The following is a 19,293-nucleotide window of genomic DNA, read 5'->3' as shown; positions in this document are numbered from 1 at the left end:
GTACTGAATTTCCTCCAAGCCAAAGGAACATGTCTTATTGGACTGTTTTTTAAAAATCAGAGCGGAAATGGTAGAACCTTGGTTTCTTACTTACTGGTATTAATTAATAAATGAGTGATACTCAAGGGCCACTGCAGTCTATATGTTAAAGTTCCTTTCTTTTACTTGAATTGTACAGATTAAAGCATACGTGAGATTGAGAAATATGAAGCAAGCTCTTAAATGGTGAGAAAAAAACATATCTCTAGTTCACTTGTCACTTATAGCGATTTTCTACTGCTAGGTTTTCCTTTTGGGGTTATGATTATTACAGGTGGCAATCAGTTAACTTAGTGGTTCTGTAGGCACCGCCCTATCTTCAACTCACTTGCATTTAAAAATTCACACAGAGAGGCTAGTGGGAGGCGGGTAGGTGTAAACAATGTGCTATAGTGAGTCACACCCGTCACAAAAGCCAACAATGATTAGCTGTGATTTTTTAAAAATCACCTATCCAGCGGCAGAAGCTGTGGGCACGGCCAAGAGGGAGAGGCCAAAGGCAGTGGCGTTGCGTTTACACTACTCGCACGGAACAGGCTACAGCCAACGAACGCTTCAATTCAGAGATTTCTCTGCCTCTAGCTGGAGGAAGCAGAGGAAACAGAGGGGAGTTTGGTGGCAAGAGATTTACCAAAAAGCTGGGGGATGGGGGGGTGGGGGGGTGGGGGGTAGGCGGGGGGAAGAAGAGGCACAGTGGAAGGCTGTTGCCTCCAACTCCGCTCTCTCCGTCACCAAGACGAAAACGCCTGGAACCCGAGCACAACGACGCCGAGAACAGAGAAACTCAGAGCGTCCGAGGCCTCGCGTCTGGGTGGCCGTGCCCGTTCACTCACACGCCGCTCTAAGTGGTTTGGCGAACGCCACACGTGACTCCCTGGGCCCTTCACCCCTCCTGCCGCCGCGGGCGCTGCGGGAGCTGCGGGCGGAGGACGCTAGCTGCCGCGGGAGGAGTGAGGGAGGAGGGCGGAACTTGTAAAGGGAGGGACCATCACCAGCACCAAGTCTGCCACCGAAGGACCCGCGCCCCCGAAGCCCACCCCCGACCAAGATCGCGCCTCCGACCGGCGGGAGGGGCGCGCAGGGGAGGGGACGCTGTGCAATAAACCGGGCGGGGAGGGGGAGGCAGGGGTGGGAGTCCTGGCTCTGAGGGGGCAGGATTGGGTCTGGAGGATGGTCTGGCTTGATTCAGACTCCTGCACCCGACAACGCCACGGAGTGAAGGAAGAGGGAGAGAGAGAAGGTGGCAGTGTGTGTGCGCGCGTGTACGTGTGTGTGTGCGTGTCTACAGGTAGCAGTGGCGGCGGCGGCGGCGGCGGGGACCGGAGCAGGGGACGCATCTGCAGCCACCTCCCCGCCTATGATTTTCGGAGGCGATTGCTCACTTAGCTGAGGATCTGTAGCCCCGGGAGATCTTCTCATCCTCTCCATTTCCAAGCTTCATAGGTGTCTTCCAGTTTCAAGTGTGTGTTTTGGGTATTTTATTTTTAATTTTTTTCCTTCTCCCTCTAAATCTTCTCGGAAATTCTGCATGTCGAAGCAGGTGGCTCCTGGTACGAAATCTCTGGATACATTTGGCTTGCCAAGTTTTGCTCTTCGCTGTTCCCTCCCGCTTACAGAAGCATCTGTGGTGCTTTTCTTTTTGGATTTACGTGCAGAAAACGTATATATGTTTATATACCGACCGCATAATATATAAATACATATACGCGTGCCCAAGCGCCTGGTTTTCGTCTCTCCTCCCCACAAAGCGGAATGTTTTGGAGCCGATGGATAACAAGAACACGATTAACATTCTTTTGAGCCTGTTTTTTAAAAGGGGGAGGGAGCGTGAAGAATTGTTTAACATTCGGCCATCGTTTGGCTGCACACTAAACACCACGAAGTATTTATGGTTGCAGATCAGGTGCAAACGGGGCTTAGAGAGAAAGGTAAGGGAGCTTCCTGCGTCCGCCGAGCTCCGGCGTTAACCTTAATCCCGGGGACTGCCGAGAACTTCCTACTCCCTGCCTCTCCTTCGCCTTCCCCACCTTCCACCTACCCTTCCCTGCTCTCTCTCTCTTCTGTAAACTCAACCCTTTTCCAATACCATTGGGGTGGGGGTGGGGGGTGCTGGAAGTGTAATCGTCTATTAGAGTTTAAATGCGTCTCTCTTTCCCAGGCGAGTAACTGAGTTTTCCAATCGCCTTTCTGGTGGTTTTAGGAAATGAATTTTGTCCTTTATAAAAAATAATGCTATCTAAATAAGTGTTTTAAACATCTGCAGGTTCCAGTCCCTCACCCTATCCTCTGATGAAAATAAAAGCAATAAAAAATAATGAACTTTAATAAACTGGGTGGTTTTTTTTTCAGCGTTGGGGTTCATGGAAGCTCCCAAACGCTTTTTTTTTTTCTTTTTTCTTTTTGCATTTAAAAAGAAAGATAACCAGCAAACAAACCAGTATCTCAGGAGGAGTCCAGAGCAGAGGAGATTCGGCTTCCGTTTCTGCATAAAACCAATACATTTTACTTGGAGGGTAATTTGCCAGAGTTGAGAGAGACGAAGCCGTGTCTAAATAAGTGCATGCCACTAAATTTCCTTTTAAATCCACCTTTTACACCACGGCCAGTCGCTTGCTTAACTCCCGTTCGAGGGACATGGTTTTCAGACCTGACCTTTTGGGGAGATGTGGGAACTTCTCCTCATTTCTTCTTATGTCCCTCTAACCTCCTTCCTCCTCCGCGCGGCATCTCTAGCCCTGGCAGTTTGTAAATTGCCCGTTTTGCCCACCCTCCTGGTGGGCGTTCTCTCCTCCACTCCACTCCTGCCCCCTCTGTCCTTTCTTCATTGGCGTCTTCGGAGCAGATGCATCTTCTTTTTTCTTGGGCTCACTCTCCCGTTTATCCCTCAGTCCTCCCACCCGCGACTCCTCACTTGCCCCAGCTCTTCTCGCCTCTCCTCCCCGCCTCCCAGCGGCTGGTTGACCCTTCAATCCCGAGTCCCGGCCTGTGGGTGGGCGGGGGGGGGGGGGCGCCGCGGCTGTGAGCAGAGGATCAGGCGGCGGCGCGGAGAGCGCGCCCGGGCGGCCAGCGCCGAGCGTGCGGAGCTGGCGTGGGGAGACACGGCAGGAAAGGCGAGCCGGAGTGGGTGATAAGAGGCCGGGAGAGCCCGTCCGAGCCGGAGAGACCGGAGAGAAGGGAGCGAGCGAGTGTGCGGCGCGTACGCTGCCAGAGCCCGGGCGGAGTGCAGTCGCCTCCAAAGCCTTAGAGCGGCGCCCCAGTCACTGCAGCTCTTCACCCTAGAGCTGTGCCCTGGGACCACAGAGACCAAGAGCATGGAAATCGGCTGAGAGGTACAAAAGAAATAAGGAACAGATTACGAGAAAGCGGGGAGGGTTTCCTGGCGAAATACGGAGGCTGAGCAGATGGAGGAACAATGCCGCCTCCAGAAGAAAACCCTTGCCTGAACCCTCGGCGGAGCGCAGAGGTGCTGCTTTCAGCCTTCTGCTCTCCCCAGGCCCTCCGGCTAGTTCTGGGGTTGGTTCCGCCTGTTAGTTTGACAGGGATAAGAAAGTTGCTCTTCTTCCCCACAACGTTTCCTGCGAGGTGGTTTTCAGATCTGTGTGGTTCCGGTCAAGATGTCACTCCCTAGATCCCTCGCGTTGAGCAACTAATATATTATGCATTATTGGGCAATAAGCTCTCCCGGGAAGAGAAGGTATTCCAAACATTTAAACCGTTCTCCATCGACGCCTGCCCGCCTCAACACAATATCTTGTGAGTAGAAATGAAAAACCACCTGAATTTAAAATTATTTAGGTTGAGATTTTGCATTGGGAATAATTTCTTCCAGAGGAGGTTGTTAGTGTGTTATAGAGATGAAGGATATTACATGTTCAATATTTGATTCATTTGTGATAATTTTAAATCATGAACAGTTGGCCTCCACAAAGGTACTGTTTCTTTTTGCATTTCCAGGGCCATAGTGATACATGTAGGATTTGGGAAACGTGAATTCGTATAGTTAATCCAGTATCTGTTACTCTGCATTTTTACAGGTAGTTAATATACTCATTTTCCCTCTTTTTATACTTAAACTCCGGTAGACTATTTTTGCTTAAATCAATTGAGTTGTCATTCTGTACATGAAAATTACAGGGTCTTAATGCATTTCTCACAATTAATTGTGCTCAATTATTAATAGGATCATAGATATTAAAATGTCACTGAGAAAGGGTATGTGTACGTATGTTTGAGAGTAAAATCTATAAAATGTCTCAGCATTTCCATCAGCCATTGTAACCTAGCAGAACACGAGGTTTTTGAAATGAGCTCAGAAGCAAGGGCCATTCATGTATTTAAAATATTAAATGTTAAACGCAAAAACATTAAATTTAGTGTGCCTTTGGCAGAGAATGAATCTAAGTCTACTTGCATTGCAGAGTGATTGAGTGATTCACAGAGAAAGTGGAAGTTAATCATTACTCAGGCCTTCTGATTACATGGTTTGATTAAAAGAAGTAACTGTTTTCTGTAAGCCTGCTATTCTGCAGTTAGTCTTCCCAATCCTCTTAACATAAGCAGAAATTGAGGGAGTCAATCTTTCAGTAGGTTCTACTAGAGTTCCAGTAGTGTGGAGTAAGAAAAGCTTCTTTAGTTCCCCTCCTTCCCATTGTCTCCCTTCTTCCACCCCCAAAGTACTTGCTGTCAATCTTTTCTTTATTCCCTCAGTGTAGTTTTATTTTGTGAAATTTTCCACTTACATTTAGTAATAACATACTTTCAAATGTAAAGGTTTGAATGGCTTTGAAGTTGAAGGTGAAATATATACTTACAGAAGGTAGGCTGAGAACTCTGTTGGTTTCATTTGCAGTGTTGGAAAGCCTGATGACCCTATGCATCCCTGGATGACTTTCTTGGATCACTCTGTGAAGTCTCTTCCAACTCTGAAATTCTTATATTTTATTCCGCTTTTACTATTTTCACATGGTTATCCAGTGGCAGGATCTACATATCCCTTCAAATTACATTAAACTAGCTGTTTGGGTTTTCTTTATAGGATTATTAAGTAGCTAAAACTAGAAAATACAGTTATAAATCTAAGATAAGAGTGTTTTATAAAATTTTTCACATAAATTTTAATGTTATTGACAACTTTTTGTGAGACAATACTAATACAGATATAGCTATGAGGGACACATATCTCTCTGAGTTTTCACGTGTTGAAACAAATAGTTTTTAACACAGTAATGGTTTATCTCGATAATTCTTTATTATTTTTACACAAAAGAGTTATTTCACAAATTACCTAACAAGTACTAATTTGTAGTTTGCGTAAGCAAAACACAATTAAAATTAACAGTAATATTAGAAACTGCAACTGTGTAACATATACCTTTTCCCCATTTTAAAGGCTTATTTTTTGAAGTGAAGTTTACAATCAGTTTCCATCTTATTGGATTGTCAATAGGAAAATATGATTTTTCAGTTATATTTTAATTATTTGTAAATGGAATCACCAAAGTCCAGTCTTCTAGACTTAATATTATTATTTCTGAAATATAGGTATGGTCTTATTAACATTGGCCAGTGGCCCTTTATAGATTATTACATGCCAAAGTCCACAACCCTGATGACACTCAATACTTTTCACAATTCATTCTTAAACCTCCTTATGTAGATTAAAACACTGCCCTCCTGGCTCCCCTTCAGAATTTACTCTTTCATCCATTCACAAGACTCTTACTTACTATTTTCCCCAACACTACATTTCATTTTAGGATTTTGTGGTTTGCTTATGTTAATCTTTCTTCATTGATCCATTCCCTGCCTACCTACCCCACCCCACCAAATATACACCAATGATAGGACAGAAAAACATTTTAGTTCCTTGGGTGGTCTTTCCTTCATCTCGCTGCTTCACTCCTGTACCCTTACTCTGAGCTCCTACAACACAGTATTTATACTGGGAGTAGCCCACCTTTCACACTTCTGATGGTTGGCTTTCTCACTGCACAGTGAATTGCCAGAGGTCAAAAGACATGCCTGATTTATCATGTCATTCAGAAATGATAGCTTAGCTTCATGTCTGAACATAAAGTCTACTATAAATGAATAGTAAGTGTATTATTTATAAATATATTTGGCTATGAAGTAACAGAAAACTTGGCTAACAGTGGATTAAGCAAATAAGGCTTTATTTATCTCACATAATAAAAAGTCAGGGGAGGATAGTTGCTTAAGCATTTTATCATGCTTCTTCTATTATCTTGGAAACTTTCTTCTCATGGGCATAAGGTCACTAATGTGCCTCCAAACTCGTGCTTGCTTTGGGGGCCCAAAATGGGGAAGAAAAAGATAACAGTATTCTCCCTCAGAATTTTTCAGCTTTGTCACTGTTGTCATTGTGGGCTTGATAATTATTTGTCTTTGTTATGGGGGCGTGTACTGTACATTATAGGGATGTGGAGCATCATCCTTGGCCTCTACCCACCAGATGCTGGTAGCACACCCCACTCCCACCTCATCATAAGTTATACCCAAGTATCTCCATTCATTGCCAAATGTCTTGAGAGGTCAGATTGTCCCAGGTTGAGAAGTATTGCTCTGAGATCAGAAGGAAGGAAATTCTCTGTTTTCTACTCTTCCCTACCCTGTTTTCTTTTTTGTTCCCCCTTGCATTATGGTGGTGGCGAGGATCTTTTTGATTTTTGCTTAATAAGTAATAGAGGACACATGATGAGATTTAAAAAACAAATAAGAAGAAGGCTATCCCCATAGCCTTCCATTCTCATATCACTGCCAGACTGTGTCAGCTGGCTACTTCTAGGTAACTGAGAGGTTGGAAGATAGATTTTTAGGATGGCGTTTTACTACCCTCAACAAAATCAGAATCTTTAAGAAAAGAAGGGGAAATGGATTTGGGTTTGAAAACTTAGTGTTTGCCATGGCAAGTGAATGAATACATAAAATTCATCTAAATACTTCAGGAGAAAGAGTAAATACAAAATAAACATCCATCAAAGAGGGTCAATATAATTTTTCCACATGCTAAATGTTAATAAAGTAACTAGGATAAAACTGTGACATTTTTCCTTTTGATGATATTTTACTTGGAAAATAAATGGGCAGAATGGAAACATACAGCGCTTCATAACATTTTTCTCTGCAGACAGCTTCCCTTCTCCTCCAGTCTATTGAATAAAGCAATAGAGTTTGCTATTGATACATACCGATTATTTAGTAATCATGTGAGAGATGTCAAAGGAAATAAAAATGTAGCTCTATTGTTTTAATACTTCTTTCTAATGCTTGTATTTAGAAAGATAACAATACTAGTGAAGGCAGTAGGTAAAATGTGTACAGATGTGTTAGCATGGACTATAGAAACTTTACCTACCATCTACCTACCAATAAATACTCTTGGATTCTATCATAGGAAATAATTCTACCTTACAAAGGTATATTAACATTGCTATGGATGACCAATGATCTTGTCTGATTGATTGTAATATTTTTTCTTCCTACCCTTATTTATATTTTCTGTAAGTTCGTTGAATGCAAATTTTTGTTTAACTTTGTATAGAATATAGAAATAGAAAAGATGGTGTCTGTTAGGAAGCTTTTGCCTGCAAGTGACAGAATACCCAATTAAAGGCTTCAACAAAAAAGACATTCATTATCTCACAGAACCAGGATTCTGGAGGTGTGCTGATCCAGGGTTGGCTAACTTAGGAGTTCAAGGATGTCATGGCTCTGGTACAACTTCACTGTAGATCTCTTGAGTCTTTTTCTTGGAAACAAGATAAACAATATGGTTATCACAGAGCCAAACATCACCTCTTCTCATAGTCCCACTCAAAGCAAAAATGAAAAAGCAGCCTTCTTCTCACGGATATGTCTCTTTATCTATAAGGAAACTTTTTCCCAGAAGGTATCAGCAAACTTCCCTTTATGCCTAAATGACTAAAACTATGTCACATTTCACTCTTAATTTATAACTGGCAATGAGACAATGTGTTGTGCGATTGTTTTTGATCATCATGGTCAGTCCCTTGAGGGCTGGGGGAGAGGTCTGTTTTCCCTGTGGACTTGACTGCATCACACAAAAAATCAGAGCTCTGTTAAGTGGGAGGAAGGGGGCAATAATAATCAAGGGCTCCTAATGGGGAGTTCCACAAACAAAATGCCTATCCTTCTCAAATCTCTTAAAATATGGAATGCCTATATGAAAATTAAATGCATGAAAAGATAATTACATGATCTTTGAATCCATGGAATAAATGGTGTTTATGTCTGGCTGCGTGCTTCTGATGTAGAATGCATGCTTTCATGATGTTACAGAGCTTTTTGTTTTGTTTTCTTTTTTAATAGAAACTGAATAATTGGAAAATGTAGGAATGTGTCCCGCATAAAATTGCAAATACTAAATTATACTATATTACATCTTTAAATTATAAACCTTGCTTTGTCAACATATACCTATCTATATGATCATGTAATGTAAACCATAGTTAAATCAGAGGATGTCCACCTTACCAAACAGATCACGTATCCTCATCTATGTTTGTCATATGATTTCACCATCATAATGCAGAGATAATAAGAGAAATGACTGGACCCTTTGGCCAGTTACTCTCATAAAGAAGGACTTCATATATGCTTTGCACAAATAAAAAATACTTCTTTGTTTCTGATAACGGTTTATTTACTTGAGGGGCTCAAGGGAGGGATCTAATTTTCAGCTCACATACCAGTGAGCATCTCTCTCATTGAACATTATGACTCATTTTTGTAAACAAGGAAAGCTTTATTTTCATTCTTTTGCCTGACTTCATGGAAGCTCAGAGCCAATTTTGTGCTCAATTGAAAAAGATGTCCTTAATCATCTTCTTTTACTTGGCTTTATTATTTGGATTCATTTTTAAACTTTAACTTTGTTTCAATATTTGATTATTTTGGAGTTTTTTTAAATCGTAGCTGCTTCAAATTATTTTTTGGAAGGAGAAAGAATGTAATGAATACATGCACAAACAAATGAGTGCCATCACACATCACTCAATACATGTCTTTTTTTTCCCTGAATGAATATATGTTTGGAAATTAGACGATACTATGTTCGGTAAACTGCTGAATTTGTGGCATGAGAGGAGCAATAGGTACAATATGGTGCAATAGGATTTCAGGGAAAAGAGCAGTTGTGCTTGAGTTATTTTTATGGAGATACATATTGTAGTTTGCAGACAGGTGGGAAACTAAGGCAGTGTAGGTGAGATAAAGTATAAATGAATTGAATTCATTATATTTATTTTGCTCTACGAACAGGTATCAATTGTGTCTCAACTTTTTTTCTCTCCAGTTTTAGAATTCTAATAACCTCATTGCAATAACTCTTTCTTCAGTATAAAGGACCCAAAGCCGCAATGTAAAAGAAATATAAACTAGGAAAAGAATGAGTTTGATATCTCTGTTTCAAAGCAACTTTTGTGATGGATGTTGGCGATCTTCTTGGCTTACCTTCAGTATGTTAGAATGTGCCTTCTGAGCATCTCATCATTCCATTGGCAATGCTCTATTTTCAGGCTCCATGCCTAGAGCTGTTTACACCACAGCAACCACCTCTGAACTGGGCTCCTCACCTCCAGGGGAATTGATTTTTGAATCAAGCTTAAAATGGTAATTAATAGCTCCATCCGTGTTTAGGGTCAGGAACAGATGCTTTTCCTTTTTGCTTTAATGGAAGATAGATTTGAAGGTGGAAATATAGTGAAATAGAGTTTAAGTAGATCTATGTTGTGGTGGGCACTCCTACATCAGGTGATGACCATCATGGAAGTATGTTTTTAAGCATCTACCTGAACCCTCTTACCTGGACACAGTCCAGATAAGAGGTAGATGCTTAGAAGGTTTATTTCACAAATCCAGTGTGAATTCATTATGTTTCATAGCAATGAGCCTAAGCTACTGCAAATTCCTGAAACCTCTGCTAGGGAGTTAAATGTTTAATTATATTTAATATACCATATTTTATGAAAACCAAGGAGCACTGATTCTAGAACACTGCATTTTATTCACACTGTGGAAAGAACACCCCAATTTATTAATTCCACAGTGTTTCCCTACTACTTAGAATTTTTACTTTATATTTCTATAAGGAGGATTTGTAGACAAATAGATACAGATTTTTAACATATATCAATCTTTTACATGAATAAAACATATAATATTAGCAAGATGCATTGGTTTAAGAATTTTAAAAAATTTATCCTATTCATAACCTCTTCTGAATCATTTTTTGACTCATTCATAGCCATGTTTTTCCACAGAAAATAGTATGCATGTGTTGGTGATGCACTATTTTTTAAAACCTTCGCGATTGTCTTCAGAATTTAATTCCAAGCAGCTGATACCTTCTGAATGATTTGATCCTGGTGTGTTGTTGATTTTACTAGAATGTGACAATGGAATGTTTTCAGACAACAACCAGAACTCATATGCCTTCCTTAAATTGTCCGGAACTGTCAGGAGTGGTGATTGTCTGGTTATGCTAAGAAGAATACAAACAATTTTCACATATTTAGTCTATGGCTACTATGCCTCCACTACTGCTTGGCCATAAGGAATTATAAAATGCACCCTGATTTCAGATATGTTAAAGGTGTCAGAGTCAATGAAATATGGCAACTTTAATTATACATGTATCCTCATTTTTTAAACAACCTAATGCAATAACGATAACTAATTAACCAACCTAATAATCTCCAAGTAGTTAGATAAGAGAAATTACTGCATAATTCTTAGAAACTATGATTAAAATCTAATCCTATCTCTTTTTTTCTCTATTTGCCCTCCAATTATGTAATATACAAAATAAAGCTAGTCTTAAGAAAAGAAATGATAGTAGGATGAAAACAAACGGAGAGAACTAGACCAGGAATGAAAGAGACCGATTTCTGGGAGCAGATTCTTCTAGTAACTCTCTGTGTCATTTCTCCTGATCCCGTCACTCTAGGCTTTGGTTTCCATGTTTCAAGTGTATGGTTGGACTAATTAAAATTAAACATGTTTCCTGGCTCTAAAATCTGTTTTGGATAAAGATAATCAGAAATAAAGTCCATAATAATATATTGCACATTTTAAGTTAGTATGATATAAGTACATCATAGTGGAGGGATGTACCCTAAGCTGGTAAGCTTAAAATATGTAACATATATTATGTAACTTTAAGATTTATTGTATCATGTATAACTTTAATATTTTACATGTTTTGGGAGACTTGTCCATACATATCTTACTTGTTCTTTAAAATAACTGTTAAGCAATGCAGAGGATCCTATGGAACAAAAGTAGGACTTAGGAACTCTTCTCAAATATACTGGATGAGAAAGATTACTAAATAAATCACAGCCAAATAGCGGATGTAAAAGTGGGAGGAGGCAAGAAGAAAATGCATTTCCACCAAGAACAAAGAAAACTTATGCAAGGAATTAACTATCACTATATATAAATGTTCTTAAAAAGAGTTATCAGCAAGAAGCAAGAGAAAATTGACAGGTAAAAATGAAGTTTCCCTTTTTAATTTTATCATTACTGAGCCATATTTCATATATATATATATATATATATCTCAAAGGAAGAGAAGAAGCCTATGTTGGACCAGTCAGATGCTACTATTTGTGGATACATCTTGACAGTTCTTACTGTGCAATTCCACAGACAACAGTGTTTCTTCCCTGTATTGTATTTGAAAATTGCCACTGCTCTTAAGTGGTCAGAAAGCTGGGCACTTACTTTCTGATGAATAACAAGCTCTCCAGAGGTGTGCCACTCTCTCTCATTGTAGCTGTAGTCACCACAGAGAAAACACTGTGTTGCTTCTCACCTACCTGCTTTGCTTAAAAAGTGATTTGATTTATGGAGCATGTAGAAAATCCTTCTTTTTTATTTTGGCTAGATATTCTTGAAGTTTTCTCATAATACAATTAAGACATCAAAAACATATGATACAGTATTACTGAAGTAGGTTTCTATAAAATTATTAATTAAATTATTTTAATCCTCTAATTGTGTGACTTTGTCCATAAGAAAAATATTCAAGATACTAGTTTTTAAGATGGAGAGTACTATTTAATGGCTTAGAGTCTCAGACCATTAAATGGGGTTCAGAGATTATATTCATATTGTAATCACATCTTTATGACTAAATGGGCAAAATCACATTTTTTGACCTAAGGCGGTTTGTAAAACTTATTGTACAAAGGAATAATTTATTGCTAAAAACTTTAATAAATTTTCAGTGGTCTTTCCAGCTGAAAAAATGAAGGGGCCATGGTGGGTTTTAGATAACAGAGGCCCACTTCCTTAGTTTACATGTGACAAAACTGAAGTCCAGAGGAAAAAAATGATTTGCTTGTTTACGCAATGGTAGAGCAAGAACCTGATCTTCACATAATGCCTTCACGCATTAGTTTTATTTAAAGAGCAGTAATACATACATCAGCACTATATATTCTGTATAGAAGTTACCATGATTACATAATTACTAGAATTTTAGAAGTATAGGTAATAATCGCCAGAACTGGTAAAAAAGGGGAGTCATATTTTTAGCAAAATTTAGTGGAGGAGGTGTTATTTAAAGGAGATTAGGATTTGAATAAATAGAGAAGAGGAGCAAGCATTGCTTGCATAAAAGCAATAAAAATCAAGACTAAGGCAGCAGAGGCAGTTGGCCATTCTAGATTCTTTCAAAAGTAAACACAAACATACAAACACATTAAGAAATACCATTGTGGAAAGCAAAGCAAAGTGCTTATTGAAACCATACATCTTATTTTGCATTTAGTATTTTGGTTTAGGACCTCTGCAGATTAGAAATAATAATTATACATTTATTTTGAATAAATAGTCCTCAGAAAAATTGGTTCATGTTGCTCAGATCAGAAAGAGTTTGCTTCCACTAAAAATAAATTATTTAAAATGGAAAGTATGACTTTCTGAGATTGTCTATTCGTGTCACTGGTTGATACAAAATCAAGCTGAGATTATTTGATTGCTTGTCATCAAATGAGACGATTCTTCTTATCACAAGCCTGCCTACATATGGTTCTCTAGCCCGAGCACTCTTTCCATAAGAAATACTAGAAATGTTCTGCCTTACACAATATGTCTTCTTTTCCTTGCTCCTTTTCAACATGGTATTCCAAGCAGTCCCTCCAGATTTGCTGATTGCAAGACAAAAATTCCTATTTGCTTAAGGGAGAGAGAATCTAGTGGGTGCTAGTCTGTCTTTTAATGCTCATTGGTCATACTCACCGTCACTTAAAATTTTTTTTAACATTTTTAAGGTCTAAGGGACAATTTCAAGAGAGACGTATTCTTCTGTTTCTACTAAATTCTACGTTAAATAAATACATCCCTCCTGACTCTCCTTGAAGTCACTCTCCATAAAAACAGCAGCTCATTCTGGGAGTCAGTGGCTAGAATAACCCGCACCTGGAGATTAGGGAGGGAATCATTCAGAAGAGCATAAGCATATTTTCTATAGAACTCCATACATGGCCTCTATAACTTCTCAAGAATAGGTGCATTGGCCGGGCGCGGTGGCTCACGCCTGTAATCCCAGCACTTTGGGAGGCCGAGGCGGGCAGATCACGACGTCAGGAGACCGAGACCATCCTGGCTAACACGGTGAAACCCCGTCTCTACTGAAAATACAAAAAATTAGCCGGGCGTGGTGGCGGGCGCCTGTAATCCCAGCTACTTGGGAGGCTGAAGCAGGAGAATGGCGTGAACCCGGGAGGCGGAGCTTGCAGTGAGCCGAGGTCTTGCCACTGCCCGATGGAGCTGGACTCCGTTTCAAAAAAAAAAAAAAAAAAAAAAGGAATAGGTGCATTACAACTCTGCCAGTCAAAATACGCTGGGAATAGTCCTGGTATTCTATTTTGAATGCCATTTCCTCACCAGCCTTCTCTAGAACTCCTAGGAAGCCTGAGATTTCACAGAACAGCCTCTCGTGGGACACTCCACCATAGAAATCTGGGAAAAACAAAAATCATGGGGTGGTGCTACTATAGGAGGGAACGAAGGTACAATCACTGGAAATGGAATAATTTGTTAGAGCGTTAGAAAGAGTATAAAGAGCCGTCTTTAACATTGCAGTATCTTTTATTTATCCTGCTACCCTCAGGTTCGCAAAACTGCCATATGTATACATGTATATCAATATGTAAATGTGTATCTACCCCTCTCTCTCTGATTAAATTGAAAATTAAAGTTGAATGATTGATATGAGAAAGCCTGAGAAGAAACAATCACTTTTCTTGGAAAAAATTGTTCATATTCCATATATACTGTACACGAGAATGCGGAAAAACACTAGAAAACGTGTCACTGGCCACCAGAAAAATAAATCTAGCATTCATCTATCAGTCCATATATTTTTTTGCTTGTCTTCGTGAATATTATTTCTTTCTCCCATTTCCAACTCCTGATTTCCTGTCTCCTGATCCCTGTATCCAGTCAACAACGTCTCTTACATGGCATCATTTCTGTACCTAAATCCAGAACCCAAATTCAAAATTTTCCATTGTGCTTTGAAATATTGCAAAAGCCTTCTAAATGCAAGTATCAGCATCCAACACTCTAATATGAATAAGTTTGTCTGAATATTTCCCTCCCCCATGTGATATTTGGCTAAAAAGAACGGAACATAAAAAAGACAAGTATTGGTGGGGAAGGCCAGGAAGATCAGTTTAAACCAAGATCATTGCCAGTGAGAACAAGCCTGGGTTAATGCCAGGTGCTTACTAGAAGGATGTTTTAGGGACCTGTAGGGAGGCCAAGAGGCAATCTCTGGAGAGGATGGGAGATTGAGGAATTTGAGTCTGGAAAAGAGGATGAACAAATGAGCAAGGTAAGAGAGAAAACAAACAAACAAAAAAACTCGTTCTGCATCATTCTTTAGCTTAATAGGTAACTTAATAGGTAACTTAGCTGCTGCTAAGTTAGTACTGAAATTCATGATTCTGTGTGGACTTCACCTCTCTTTGATTTAGTTTTTCTGTCTGTAAAAAATACACTGAGAGTAGTCCTGCTAGTCTATTTTGAATGTCATTCCTTCACCAGGCTATTCTAAAACTCTAAAGGAGTATAGGGCTGTTATGGGAATAAACAAAATAACAGCACTTTTGCCTGGCACATAAAAAATGTTCAGAAGTGTTTGCATTATCATGAGAACCCTCTATACATAAACACAGACACACTGCTCACCTACTAATAGCCGTTTATCACATATTTCCTAAGTACTGGATGGGACATGGTGCTAGGCACAATGGAGAAGGCAAAGATGAGTCAAACACTATCTCAATTGTGACAATCCTTTCTTCACCTGGAGTTTTTGAAATTAAGATATAGTGTTCTACATCCGTGTTTTTGCTAATGCAGGGGAGATCGGGCTGCTTTTATTTCACTAGCACATGGAAGGAGGGATAAAGCATTTAGAAATGGTGAAATTGGCAGCTTTAGAAAATTCAAGAACTCTATCAGCATTAGAATGTGAAAACATTTGAGTCATAGGCTTGCTAGGGAGTGAGTATTTAATAGGTGCCTTTGTAAAATCTCCAAACTAGGCTGTATCATTTTCTATACATGTCTAAATCTTTTAATTACAAAGCAACTTTAATTATACATAAAGTATGCCACTTCAATCATGTTTTAATCACACATAAAAAAATTAAATTTATCCCAAAGTTATTTTCTGCATTTCAATTCTGATTTTTAAACTCTGGCATATTCTGTACCAAAAAATTGCATTAAGCTAATGTTTATGCTTGCACATAATCCCACACTTTCAAGGCAACACTTAAAATATTCAGAAGAGCTTCACAAGAGGGAGTAGTTTAATTCTGTTGTTGACTCAGAGCCATTGTTCTTCACAGTTACAGCTCCGCTGGCATAGGCTACATATGGTCACTTGTTTTCTCAGTGTACAGAGTGATAATGCATTAACATTCTGGCTGGTGGTGGAGGCTATGCTGTGCTTTAGAGAAATATAGCAGGGAAGATGTGCTGCCTCTTTGGCATAAAAGAGGACAAGATCAACATGGGAGAGCCTGCAGATTGCTATAAACTAATCACTGGGACTGTACACTGTGGTGGCTGACCTAGAAGTCAGATCATTCCCTTACGGAGTCTAAGTTTCAAACATTGTCTGTCTGTGAGTAGGACTTACATTGAAAGAGTGGTCATCAGAGAGAACTATGGATCACAGCCACAGAAGGAAGTTTTGCCAGCTTCCTCCACCACTGCCATTCAGAGGTGCTGTTCTGGAGCCCTCGGTTGCCACTTGGAAGAGACTTTTTATGATCCCACTTTTGCTCTAATCATGGCTATGTAGGCCGCAGGTCAAGTGGAGTACTGGGCTGGTGACTGATGGCCCTGTTGAGGTCCATTAGAAGTAGTACTTAAGTACTTTCTTAGGTCATTAGTATGCAGCAACAAGAATGGGGATTTTGGCTAGAGTTTAGTAAACATGACTTTTCTTATAGCTTTTGCAATTACCTTTGGTGTGTATGAAGGGAGGAAAAAAGGCCAAGGAAGATATTAAGCATTGATTCCTACCCTGCCCTCCAAAAACCCCTCATCTCTTATCTAATATTATTCCATGTGGGATTGTATCCCAAGAGACATTTCCAGTTATGAGGGCTTCTACCTACTTTTTCCTACTTATCTGGGTTACATCTGTGGTTGTGAATAGAAAAATTAATACTAGTGGCAGCACCAGAGGGAGCCACTTGCACGCTTTTGTTTTTAAGCAGTGACGAAGCTGACAGTAAGACTTAAAATTCAGAAATATTAAGATTTAATTGTATTTTCTGAAAGAGAATGGCAGAAAAGTAGATGATATGTAAAATCTGTTAACAGCAATTCCAAATTATGGGACTAGTAGCAACCACCTTATTTCTCCCACTTGAAATATTTGTGAATGGTAATTGCCTGGCTGCAATCCAGAAAGTAAATCATATTTCAGAATGTAAAATTGTATTTGGAGCAAGAAGTATTCTCTCTGATCCTGGCATTGTCCCTCTGCAGAATACTACTAGCAAGTTTGCATGTTTGAAACCTGTATCAGTTTACTGTTTCTGTAATGTTAATGACACTACCAAAAATAAAGAATGAGGAATTAAGATTAAAACTTTTTAGATACACATATCAGTGCTCAATACATTCTCTTTCTCATTCTGACAGACACACACACACAGTGTGCACACATATTTGCACAGGTGATTTTGTTGTAGAGCATTAGAACCAGGATTACTGTAAGGACACCAGCTAGGCTTGTTCTTGAGTACCATGACAGGGTTGAGGGAATTAAAATACTGAAAGGAAAATAGAATGTATTTATCTTTATTAGCACACTAACCCTTTTTTAAAATAAGGAAATAGCCAAATCCATAAAGTTCTGAGTGAAACTCTCTTAATTACCACACTGACAAAATATTTCAAGAAAATATATTGATTCCAACTTCTTGGAGGGGAGGTTTCTAGCCCTTCTCTTGTTTTATCTTGGCTGATTCTAAAACAAATTATAAAAACCTTGGAAAGGAAGAATTGCTATAGTTCTTCTTTGAACAACAACAAAAGAGGTTGTATTCTTAATACTGTTCAGCCTTCCTCCACCCCACTTTGACAGCATCAGGCATATCCAATAACATACAATCACAAGAAGGGATTCTATGAAATGAGATGATCTCCTTTGGCTCTGTAATGGTAGTTTTTTGGCCTGATTTTGATAAGGCCTGCAGAACATAATGCTGACAACAAATGCTTTCTTAAGTCCCTTTCCATGTAACAGTAATTATCTTCAAGAAAGTGTTTGATTAACTATGGTTTGTGCTACAGATGGAAAGGAGAGAATAAGAAATATTGCTTGTGCTTGACTTCCTGGCGATATTTATCCTTCTTTCTTTTTAAGAGTCCTTCCTTCTCTTTCTGCCTTGCCCACCCTAGCCAACCTGCTGCCCTTTCAGGCTGCCCATTCCCAATCCATTTGTGGGGGAAGTGATGGACTAAGGAAGTTGGGGATGCAATGTGACTGTGATCTAGTGTCCTTCTGCCTGCAGAACTTTTAAGGACACAAATTTGCCTCTGAGACAAGGAAGTTCATATATTTTTTGTTTTATCTATCCATCCATCTACCTATTTTATTTTAATTTTAAAAATGAAACTTCTCAGCCAGGTGCTATGACTCACACCTGTAATCCCAGCACTTTGGGAGGCCGAGGCGGGCGTATCACAAGGTCAGGAGTTCAAGAACAGCTTGGCCAATATGATGAAACACCATCTCTACTAAAAATACAAAAATTAGCCGGGCCTGGTGGTGTGCACCTGTAGTCCCACCTACTTGGGAGGCTGAGGCAGAAGAATCGCTTGAACCCAGGAGGCAGAGGTTGCAGTGAGCTGACATCATGCCACTGTACTCCAGCCTAGGTGACAGAGCAAGACTCCATCTCAAATAAATACATAAAATAAAATTAATTAAAAAAAGAAAAAAAAAAAAACTTCTTAGCCTAGAAAGAGGGACCATTACTGAGGAAGGGATCTACAGCAATTTTGTTAACTTCCAAAACTCTGGAAGACATTGGTTATCACTTCCTTCAGGAGCCTTGACCCCACATGTCTAGAGAAGTTCAGGGCCAGAGCAGCAGGTCAAATGGGAAGCCCTAGAGCTAAACATATCAGGTGATTCTGGCTACCCTATGGGCAAAAGGTTTCAAGAACCTTCTTCTCCCTGGAAAAACAATGAGAAAGGAAGCAGCAGTGGTTGTGGTACAGCAGGTGACTAGTGAAGGCTGCAGAGATGACGTGAGCTTCGTATGTCCAGAGGAGGTGCCCCAGCATGTGGTTCCACACTGTAGCGATTATCATGTCTGCTTTGTGCACAGAAGATCCTGGGTTCGGGAAAGTATCCCAAAGGGTCTCCAAAGCATCTTCATACTTACGTTGTATTAGGATGTGAACATATGGGAACAGGAGTGGGACCCGGAAGGGAGAGGGGCATGTATGGTACCGAAAATGATCATCTTCACATCTTGTTGTTTCAAGCTATGTCTGCAAGTAAATCGGTAGCTGTGCTGCTAACTTAACAGAAAGAGAGATTATGCTTGAATATTGATTTGAGTGTAAGAAAGGAGATATTTATTATATAGTACTTTCCTTGGTAGTATACAAAAAGCTGGGAAAGGGCAGGGAGCAGAGTGAATAGAGGGCATGTCTTCTGCT

General features: G+C 39.7%; 1 protein-coding gene across 1 annotated transcript in view; it reads left to right on the top strand.

Annotated features, from left to right (window-relative positions):
• Nucleotides 1-1,232: 1,232 nt before the first annotated feature.
• NLGN1 (neuroligin 1) overlaps nucleotides 1,233-19,293 on the top strand; it is a 900,839-nt gene continuing 882,778 nt past the window's right edge. Inside the window, exon 1 of the mRNA XM_023213517.1 lies at nucleotides 1,233-1,967. The gene's annotated coding sequence lies outside the window, so the exon portion shown is untranslated. The remainder of the gene's footprint in view (nucleotides 1,968-19,293) is intronic.

Source organism: Piliocolobus tephrosceles, chromosome 2, assembly GCF_002776525.5.
Source record: "Piliocolobus tephrosceles isolate RC106 chromosome 2, ASM277652v3, whole genome shotgun sequence".
Taxonomy (NCBI): Eukaryota; Metazoa; Chordata; class Mammalia; order Primates; family Cercopithecidae; genus Piliocolobus; species Piliocolobus tephrosceles.
This window is presented reverse-complemented; position numbering and strand designations above follow the sequence as displayed.